This window comes from Tachyglossus aculeatus, chromosome 9 (assembly GCF_015852505.1).
Source record: "Tachyglossus aculeatus isolate mTacAcu1 chromosome 9, mTacAcu1.pri, whole genome shotgun sequence".
Classification (NCBI taxonomy): Eukaryota; Metazoa; Chordata; class Mammalia; order Monotremata; family Tachyglossidae; genus Tachyglossus; species Tachyglossus aculeatus.
Window position 1 is genome coordinate 28,242,086 of NC_052074.1, and position 10,785 is coordinate 28,252,870.

At 46.5% G+C, this 10,785-nt stretch overlaps 1 protein-coding gene across 2 annotated transcripts in view; it reads right to left on the reverse strand.

Moving 5' to 3' along the window:
- The window catches only part of RCAN2 (regulator of calcineurin 2), a 161,402-nt gene extending 152,380 nt beyond the window's left edge, over positions 1 to 9,022 (reverse strand). Inside the window, exons 1-2 of one of the 2 annotated variants that reach the window (XM_038751419.1) lie at positions 8,928 to 9,010; positions 3,679 to 3,734 (exon numbers count right to left, since the gene is read on the reverse strand). The gene's annotated coding sequence lies outside the window, so the exon portion shown is untranslated. Of the gene's footprint in view, positions 1 to 3,678; positions 3,735 to 8,927 lie in introns of both variants that reach the window. The other variant, XM_038751418.1, reaches the window with a different exon arrangement.
- Positions 9,023 to 10,785: the final 1,763 nt, after the last annotated feature.

Genomic DNA, 10,785 nt, shown 5'->3' on the forward strand with positions numbered 1-10,785 from the left:
CCCAAACCATCTTAGAAGATGAGAACTGGGAGATGGTCTCGAAAAGCTCAGTGTCCGCTAGAATAGCCACAGCCCTGGCCATAGACTAAATCTCTGGAGCCAGCCCATTTTTCACACTAGCTTTTTCCAAAATAAAAGATTGCCAGCCTTGAGTACACCTTATACATTACCCTACTGAAACCCGCAGTTGTTGACAAACTAAACCAATTTTTAAAAAAGCTCAGAGATGGGAAAAAAAGAAGGTAAGCAAAAATAAAAGACGTCAACCTGTTAGTAAAATAACCATTGCTGTATGGCCTCAGGACAGATTAAAGAAACGTTTTGTTTCATTTAATATAAATCTTGCTATCATATACCAATAAAAAAGTCATGAGGAAAAAAAAATCAAGGAAACAAAGGCAGGAAAATGAGGATTCATACAACAGGGGAATCCTCTTGTAAGTGCTCCTCACACTGTGAGTACTCAATAAATACCAATGATTGATTGACAAGAGGATAGGGTCAAAATGAAAAAGAGGCAGATAAAAGAAATAAGGAAGAACAGAACAACAAACCATAGAAGAGTTGAGGCCATGAGAAATGAGAGTGGTGGACAAAGATGTGAGAAAGATTTCCATGAAGAGAGAAAGCAACAAAGGATGGAAATACAGATGAAAATTACAATAAGTACAATATCAGACTAACCCAGGCAGCTAGTTACTTTGCTATACCATGCAAAAAGAGCATATCCACAGGCCATATTTATTAAATACCCATATCAGTAAATCAATGGTATTTTTCAGCACCATACTAAATTTTTGGGAAGAGAGCAGCAGAAGCCGAACACTTGTCCCTGGACCTCAAGGAACTTAGATTCTACTGAGAGGGGACTGTATTTCCAGAGTGGGACTGGGAGGAAGAACAACAGCAGATTTTTTTCTTTTAATGGTATTTGTTAAGCACTTACTATGAGCCAGGCACATAGTCCTAAGCACTGGGACAGGTACAAGCTAATCAGCCTGGACACAGTTCAACCTGTGGCTCACTGTCTTATTCCTGTTTTACAGATGAGGGTACTGAGGCACTGAGGAGTTAAATGACTTGGCCAAGGTCATACAGCATACAAATGACTGAGCCAGAATTAGAACCCAGGTCCTTCTGACTGCCAGGCCTGGGCTTTATCCATTAGGCCATGCTGCTTCTAATGGCATCTCCTGTCATAAACGATCCAGTCACAAAAGTTGCTACTGAGAACTGCAGTCAGTGGTTTGCATAATGAGTGCCACTTGCCCTCTCTTGCTCCTTCCAGTCACGTTTTTACTGAGGCAGTCGCTGCAACAATCAACTAGTAGACAGAACGGGCACAGCACATTTTAAAATGCATACAAGAGTTTTACATTCAAAACCCATTTATAGCCCAAGTGACCTTGCCGCTGTGCTGTAGGCCACAAGGGAGTTGCCAGGGTAACAGATTCTATAGCCACATTAGAATGAATATGCCAGGGTGAAATAGCTGAATAAATAATTGAATAGATGACATACACCCTCAAGCACCTTATTTGGTCCTAGTCACATAAACCCCAAATGGAAATATTAAAGAAATGACCAAACTTTGAAAAATAGCTCTCTCACTCTCAGGGTACTGGCTCTTTTGGTAAGATTCTTCCGAACATTGAAGCTATCCCTTGGCGGGAGGTATAGAATGGTAACAAAGCAGCAATTCATTTATAACCCTTATTGGTAGGCCTCCCTGCTTCCCATAGCTGAGAAAACTTTCCTGCGGTCATTTTGAAATGCCAAAGTTTAATTTGAGATGTTTTTGAGAGCTGTGTTATCTCTAGAGAACGCTACTCACTGCCACCTTTTTTTTAAAGATCCTGAAAATAATTCTCTTCTACCTTATAATTATGGCATTGTTAAATGCTTACTATGCACCTGGCACTGTCTTCAGGGTGTTTGATGATTAAAAAAAACAACTAATATTCAAAGTAGTTCATTAAAAATGTGCTATGTGTGCCTTGGCCTGCTGGACAATGAAATCAAAAAGGAAATGAGTAGTAAAAGTTTCATAATGAAAACAAAGTTTGGCAGCAAATGAATAAAACAACATTATTTTATTTTGACCTATAAATTCCATACAAGAACAATCTAACCTAAAATCAACTAGAAAATACTATTACACTAGAATTTTTTTGACAAATTAACATATTTTAAATACAAGTCTAAAGTATACCCTTAATGTCCTTCCTATTCTGCTGAGAAAAGGAATAGTTAATGTGGAAATTTTCAACTTACTGCTCAGGAACTTAAGAAAAGTGATCTTCCCATGAAGAGTAAAATAGTGCTCCACTGAAGCACCGAGTGCACTTTGTGAATGAAGGTAGAGAATGAGGAACACTGAAATGAAGGGTTCAGAAAACACATTTTTTGAAAATCAGTGAAATGATAAAATGGAAGATTAAAGTTAAAGTGCACGGAGAGATTGTGCAACTTAAAAGGTGGGATGAGGACTGTAAACAGGGTTGGAAGTAAGCTGGAACCGGGGTGAATTCGGCTCCGTTAGAAGAAAAAGTCCTAGAATAGGTGTTGGGGTTAGTGGGGAGGAGAAGTAGGGGGAGGATTTGAGGAGAAGACATGGGGGAAAGAGGTGAGGAGAAGTGGGGGGATGAGGAGGAGAAAAGTGGGGACGTGGTGGTAAGGGGTAGAAATGGGGGGAAGGAGTGACTGGGTTCACTAGGTCCCAAGCCCAACCAACCCCTGCTGTTTCTGTTGCGGCCCCCCACACTCTTCCATTTTACTCCAGACCTGCTGTTTGCTTATGGGCTGGGGTGGGTTGGGGGTAAGAGTGCTGAGCCTGTTGGTTTCTACTCTCAACACAGCTTGTCAACAAAGCCCTGGTGCTTCCAAACCGTTATTTATGTCAGCCTAGTGCTCATTACTGAATAAAGATTGAGAGAATCCCTGCTATAATGCTCCAAGGCCAGAGGACCTTTATTTTAGGTTGTACGCTCATGGAAAGGGAATGGGTCTGCTTACTCTGTTGTATTGTACTCTCCCAAGCTCTTAGGACAGGGCTTTGCCTACAGCAATTTCTCAAAAAATGCCTTCAATTGATTGGCATGGGAACTAGTGTAGTGGAAAGAGCACAGGACTGGGATCAGCAGACCTGGGTTCTCATCACTTGCTTGCTATCTAACTTTGGGCAAGTCACTTTATCTTCCCTGAACTTCAATGATCTCATCTGCAGAGAAGCAGCGTGGCTCAATGGAAAGAGCACGGGCTTGGGAGTCAGAGGTCAGAGGTTCAAATCCTGGCCCCACCAATTGTCAGCTGTGTGACTTTGGGCAAGTCACTTAACTTCTCTGTGCCTCAGTGACCTCATCTGTAAAATGGGGATGAAGACTGTGAGCCCCACGTGGGACAACCTGATCACCTTGTATCCTCCCCAGCACTTAGAACAGTGCTTTGCACATAGTAAGTGCTTAAAAAATGCCATTATTATTATTATTATTATTATTAGAGATCCAAGTGCAAAGATGATGAAGAAGGGAGTGAAAGTCAGGGAAAGGAGGGTTTAACTGGGGAAGGCCTCTTGGCAGAGATGTGATCTTAATAAAGCTTTAATAAAAGTCAGTTTGCATAGTGATTAACAAATGCCATTATTATTATTATTATTATCTGTAAAATGGGATAACATACCAGTTCTCTCTTGGACTGTGTCCGATCAGAGCCATCTGCTACAACTTGAAGTAATCCTGGAGAGCAAGAATTGTTTCTACTAACTCTGTTGTACCTCCCAAGTGCTCTGTATTGAGTAAGTACTCAATTACTATTATTGACAAATACTGATTGTCTTCAATCTGCCCCAGTGCTTGACACATAGTAAGCACTTAATACCATTATTATTAAGAAATGAAGTCTAATCTTGTCTCCAGCATTCCTTCAAGTGCCTGGTCTCTCATTCATCTACGCATTGCTAGCCTCTCTGAATTTAACTTGGGCACGTCCCTTGAATTTTTCAAACATTTACTTTTTGTCATAATATTGTCATTGTATTTTCCCAAGGGCTTAGTAGAGTGTTCTGCACACAGTGAACATTCAATAAGCACGACTGACTGACTGTTTTAGCCTTGTCTGCACAAGCTGATGAAATCATGCTGTCATAAGAATCATCACCTTCAAACACAGGCTCCTTGGTGGTTTCAAAACCTGCCTGCCTCAGTCTGGCATCTGAGAGTCACCTTGAAGGTTCAGGAGTGGATTGGATGGCTACAGTTCAAGACTACGATTTTATATTTTACAGGCTCCGTTTTTCAGACACTTCTCCCATTCAAGCACCTGCTGATTAATTCAATAACTGTGACCTCCCAGGACACTCTTCTGGGACGCAGCATGGCGTAGTGGAAAAAGCATGGGCCTGGGGGTCAGAAAATCATGGGTTCTAATCCTGTCTCCACCACTTGTCTGCTGTGTGGCCTTGGACAAGACACTTTACTTCTCTGGGCCTCAATTCCCTCATCTGTAAAAAGGGGATTAAGACTGTGAGCCCGATGAAGGGCAGGGATTGTGTCCCACCCGATTTGCTTGTAATAATAATGACAATGCTTAGAACAGTGCTTAGTGTTTAGAACAGTGCTTGGCACAAAGTAAGTGCTTAACAAATACCATCATTATTATGATGATGATGGTATTTGCTAAGTACTTACTATGTGCCATGCACTGTTCTAAACGCTGGGGTAGATACAAGGTATTCAGGTTGTCCCACGTGGGGCTCACAGTCTTAATCCCCATTTTACAGGAGAGGTAACCAAGGCACAGAGAAGTTAAGTGATTTGCCCAAAGTCACACAGTGATAAGTGGCGGAGCCAGGATTAGAACCCACAACCTCTGACTCCCAAGCCACACTGCTCTTCTCTGCCCACCCCAGGGTTTAGCACAGTGCCTGGCACATAGCAAGCGCTTAACAATTGCTGTCATTATTATTATTATTATTATTCTCTGACTTACTGAGCACTAGAGAACTTTATCAGTGATGACAAAATATATCTGGCATACCTATTAACATCGGCAAATTTATTGTAAAGTTTTGAGGGGGGGGAGAAATAAAATATGAGACATGATTTGGGGGGTTTCTTTTGGGGAGGGGAGCAAGGAATTAAGGGAAAGTGATTGAATTCTTGGAAGCAAAAAGCTGGAGAAGTGTATTTCAGGCCAGACCATGTTTCTCTTGGATGGCTAGGGCAGTACTTTTCCATTCATAACCATTTTCTCATCTTGAAGAACAAAGAAAATAGAAGCTACAGTTTCTTTAAATAGACACACTGATATCTGGTTACCACTGGGAAGAGTCTGGGAGTCAGAGGACCTGGGTTCTAATCCCAGCTCTCCCATTTGTTACCGTGGGCAGGTCTCTCCGCTTCTTCGTGCCTCAACTACCTCATTGATAAAATGGGGATTAAATCCTACTCCCTCCTACGTAGACTGTGAGCTCCATGTGGGATAGGGACTGTGTCCAAAGTGATGGTTTTGAATCTAATAATAATAATAATAATAATAATAGTGGTACTTAAGTGCTTAATATGAGTCAAACACTCTTCTAAGCCCAGGGAAATGCAGGATAATCAGGTCGGACCCAATCCCTGTCCCACTCACAATCTAAGTAGGGAGAACAAGACTGTCTCTCTACTGCTGAACTGTCCTTCCCAAGCGCTTAGTACAGTGCTCTGCACATAGTATTCATTTATTCATTCAATCATATTTATTGAGCACTTACTGTGTGCAGAGCACTGTACTAAGCGCTTGTGAAGTACAAGTTGGCAACATATAGAGACAGTCCCTACCCAAGCGGCGTGGTTTAGTGGAAAGAGCCTGGGCTTGGGAGTCAGAGGTCATGGGTTCTAATCCTGGCCCTGCTTATCAGCAGTGTGACTTTGGGCAAGTCACTTCACTTCTCCGTGCCTCAGTTACCTCAACTGTAAAACGGGACTTAAGTCTGTGAGCCCCATGTGGAACAACCTGATTACCTTGTATCTACCCCAGTGCTTAGAACAGTGCTTGGCACATGGAAAGCACTTAACAAATACCATTATTATTATTATTATTATTGTTATTAAATACAGTTGAATGAATGCATGAATTGGGGGTGTCAGGGGCGACCAAATCCGGGTCCCTCATTCATTCAGTGGTATTTATTGAGTGCTTACTGTGCACAGAACATTCATTCAATCATATTTACTGAGCGCTTACGGGGTGCAGAGCACTGTACTAAGCGCTTGGGAAGTACAAATCGTCAACAGAGAGAGATGGTCCCTACCCAATAACGGGCTCACTGTGCCAAGCATTTGGGAGGGACAATTCAGGGACAAATAGAGGCAATACCCGATGAAGTGATGCACTCCCATGGGAGGTTTTGCCTGGTCTCCCTCCTCTAATGCGGTCCCAGGGCACAGAACGTTTCTCTTTTCTCTTTTATAAAGTGGAATTTATTTTTAGCGGCCGGCTAATCCCGCGCAGGCCAGGTCACCCCCGGGGAGCTCAGCCCAGGGCCGGCGGGGGCGGCCTGTAGGTAGCCGCCTTCCTCCCTCCTGGCGATCCCGGGGCTCCGCCCCCTTCCCTCCCCCCGTGGGGTTTGCGGAGAGCTTGCTGGGGGCAGGGCGCTGTAGTAGACGCCAGCCGCGCGTCCCTCGGCCGGAGCGGGACTCGAACCCGCCGCCCGGAGGCCGGCGCGGAGGAGGTGGCCGCGCAGTTCCCGTTCTAGATTGGGAGCTAATCATTGTGCCTCAGTGGCAGGAACCCAGGCTTGGGAGTCAGAGGTCCTGGGTTCTAATCCCGACTCTGCCACTTGTCAGCTGGGTGACTTTGGGCAAGCCACTTCACTTCTCTGGGCCTCAGTGACCTCATCTGTCAAATGGGGCTGAAGACTGGGAGTCCCACGGGGGACAACCTGATCCCCTTGTATCCCCCCCCCGCCCCCAGCGCTTAGAACAGTGCTTGGCACACAGTAAGCGCTTAACAAATACTACTATTACTATCTGTTGCCGATTTGTACTTCCCAAGCTGCTTCCCTCGAGAAGCAGCGTTGCTCAGTGGAAAGAGCCCGGGCTTTGGAGTCAGAGGTCATGGGTTCAAATCCCAGCTCTGCCAACTGTCAGCAATGTGACTTTGGGCAAGTCACTTCACTTCTCTGAGCCTCAATTCCCTCATCTGTAAAATGGGAGGTGGAGAGTGTGAGCCCCCCGTGGGACAACCTGATCACCTTGTAACCTCCCCAGCGCTTAGAACAGTGCTTTGCACATAGTAAGGGCTTAACAAATACCATCATTATTATTATTATTATTTATTAGTCCAGTGCTCTGCACACAGTCAGCGCTCAATAAATACGACTGACTGAATGAATGACCATCTCCGCGGTGTCCCGCAGCCTCCACCCCAGCCTTCCCGCGCCCATAAATAAAATAATAATAATAATAATAATAATAATAATAATAATAATATAACATTTATTAAGCGCTTACTACGTGCAAAGCACATAGAGAAGCAGCGTGGTTCGGTGGAAAGAGCACGGGCTTTGGAGTCAGAGGTCGTGGGTTCGAATCCCGGATCCGCCACATGTCTGCTGTGTGACCTTGGGCAAGTCACTTAACTTCTCAGAGCCTCAATTACCTCATCTGTAAAATGGGGATGATGACTGTGAGCCCCACGCGGGACAACCTGATCACCTTGTATCCCCTCAGCGCTTAGAACAGTGCTTTGCACATAGTAAGCGCTTAACAAATGCCATTATTATTAAAGCACTGTTCTAAGCGCTGGGGAAGTCACAAGGTAACGAGGTTGTCCCACAGGGGGCTCACAGTCTTAACCCCCATTTTACAGATGAGGGAACTGAGGCCCAGAGAAGTTAAGTGACTTGACCAAAGTCGCACAGCTGACAAGTGACAGAGCCGGGATTTGCATCTTTGCAGCCTCCTGCAGCCTCAATCAATCAATCATATTTATTGAGCGCTTACTGTGTGCAGAGCACTGTACTAAACGCTTGGGAAGTACAAGTTGGCAACATATAGAGACGGTCCCTACCCAACCGTGGGCTCACAGCCTCACCCTGCAGCCTCCACCCCGGCCTCCTGGCAATCATCTCCGCGGCCTCCACCCCGGCCTCCTCGCGCCCATAATAATAATAATGATGACATTTATTATGCGCTTACTATGTGCAAAGCACTATTCTAAGAGCTGGGGAGGTCACAAGGTAATGAGGTTGTCCCACAGGGGGCTCACAGTCTTAACCCCCATTTTACAGATGAGGGAACTGAGGCCCAGAGAAGTTAAGTGACTTGCCCAAAGTCGCACGGCTGACAAGTGACAGAGCCGGGATTTGCATCTCTGCAGCCTCACCCTGCAGCCTCCACCCCGGCCTCCTCTTGCCCATCTCCACGGCCTCCCTTCGGCCTCCACCCCGGCCTCCCCGCGCCCATTCATCTATTCATTCAATCGTATTTATTGAGCGCTTACTGTGTGCAGAGCACTGTACTAAGCGCTTGGGAAGTACAAGTCGGCAACATCTAGAGACGGTCCCTACCCAACAGCGGGCTCACAGTGTAGAAGGGGGAGACAGACAACAAAACGAAACATAGTAACAAAATAAAATAAATAGAATAAATATGTACAAGTAAAATAGAGTGATAAATATGTACGAACATATATACATGTGCTGTGGGGAGGGGAAGGAGCATCTCCGCAGCCTCATCCCGCAGCCTCCACGCCGGCCTCCCCGCGCCCATCTCCGCAGCCTCCCTCCCTGCAAACTTCTACTTCCCAAGCGCTTAGTACAGTGCTCTGCACACAGTAAGCGCTCAATAAATACGATTGAATGAATGAATGAATGCAGCCTCCACTCCCCCACCTCCCCGGGGGGCCGGGGAGGGGCAGAGGGAGAGGACCGCGTTGTCACCCACCTGTGCTGGCCTCGATGCCCCTGAAAGCCAGGAGGGCGGGGAGGAGGAGGGGCCCTCTGTCTGTCTGTGTGTGCCTCTGTGTGTGTATGTGTGTTTCTGTGTGAGTGTCTGTGTGGGTGTCTGTGGGTGGGTTCGGCCTCCCAGCTCTGACCCGCCCCCTCCCCTCTCCCCGCCCCCTCTTCCCTCCCTTCTCCCCGCCCCCCATCCTCCGGGGGGAGTGGGGGGAGCTCCTCCCTGGCCCAGCCTCCCCCAGCCCGCCAGACCTCCCGAAACAGCCCCCGCTGCGAGCCCCTCCGTCTGACCACGGGTCGTTGGGTGTCTGTGTGTGCCTGCCTGCGAGTGTGTGTGTGTGTGTGTGTGCATCTGTTCATCTCCGCGGGCCTGTGTGCTTCTAGACTGCCAGCCCGTTTGTGGGTAGGGGTTGCCGCTATTTGTTGCTGGATTGTACTTTCCAGGCGCTTAGTACAGTGCTCTGCACGCAGTAAGGGCTCAGTAAATACGATTGAATGTGTGTGTGTGTGTGTGTGTGTGTGTGTGTGTGTGTGTGTGTGTGTCGGTGTGTGTGAGTTGGCCTGGGGTAGGGGGCGGGCGGAGAGGAGGGAAGAACGGACTGATCCTGACTCTGACCCTGACATCGCCCCCAAAGGTCAGGTCAGGCCAAGGAAGAGCCAGGATAGAGAGAGAGATAAAGGAGATGGAGAGAGATAGAGGAGAAGGGCTGACAGGGAGATGGAGAGAGAGATAGAGGAGGAGAAGAACAGACAGGGAGATGGAGAGAGATAGAGGGACAGAGTGGGAGATGGAGAGAGATAGAGGACGAGGACAGACAGGGAGATGGAGAGAGATAGAGGAGGAGAAAGACAGGGAGATGGAGAGAGATAGAGAAAGAGAAGGACAGACAGGGAGATGGAGAGAGATGGACAGAGTGGGAGATGGAGAGAGATAGAGGAGGAGAAGGACAGGGAGATGGAGAGAGATTAGGGACAGGGTGGGAGATGGAGAGAGATTAGGGACAGAGTGGGAGATGGAGAGAGATTAGGGACAGAGTGGGAGATGGAGAGATAGAGGAGGAGAAGGACAGACAGGGAGATGGAGAGAGATAGAGGGACAGAGGGAAATGGAGAGAGATAGAGGGACAGAGGGAGATAAAGAGAGATAGAAGGACAGAGGGAAATGGAGAGAGATAGAGAGACAGAGGGAGTTGGAGAGAGATAGAGGAGGAGAAGGACAGACAGGGAGATGGAGAGAGATAGAGGGAAAGAGGGGCAGAAAGGGAGATGGGGAGAAATACATGGAGGAGAGGAAGAAAGAGGGGAAGTGATATGGGAGGAAAGCGCGAGAGGGAGACGGAGACAGAAAGAAAAAAACTGCTTTTTGGTGACAAAGCTGTGTTTTTTGGGGGAAAGGATCATTATGGACAGGCTATGGAAATTACAGACGTTATGGACATTACAGATATTACCAGATAAATGGGCCCTATGGAGAACATTATATTTTCAGAATGTAAAGCAGTTGAAGATGGTCTACTGGGAGAGAGCACAATCCTGGGAGTCAGAGGACCTGGGTTCATTCATTCAATCATATTTATTGAGCGCTTACTGTGTGCAGAGCACTTTACTAAGTGCTTGGGAAGTACAAGTTGGCAACATATAGAGATGGTCCCTACCCAACAGCGGGCGCACAGTCTAGAAGGGGGAGACAGACAACAAAACAAAACATATTAACAAAATAAAATAAATAGAATAAATATGCACAAGTAAAATAAATAGAGTAATAAATATGTGCAAGCATATATACATATATACAGGTGCTGGGGGGAGGGGGGGGGAGAGAAAGGAGGGGGCTCAGTCTGGGAAGG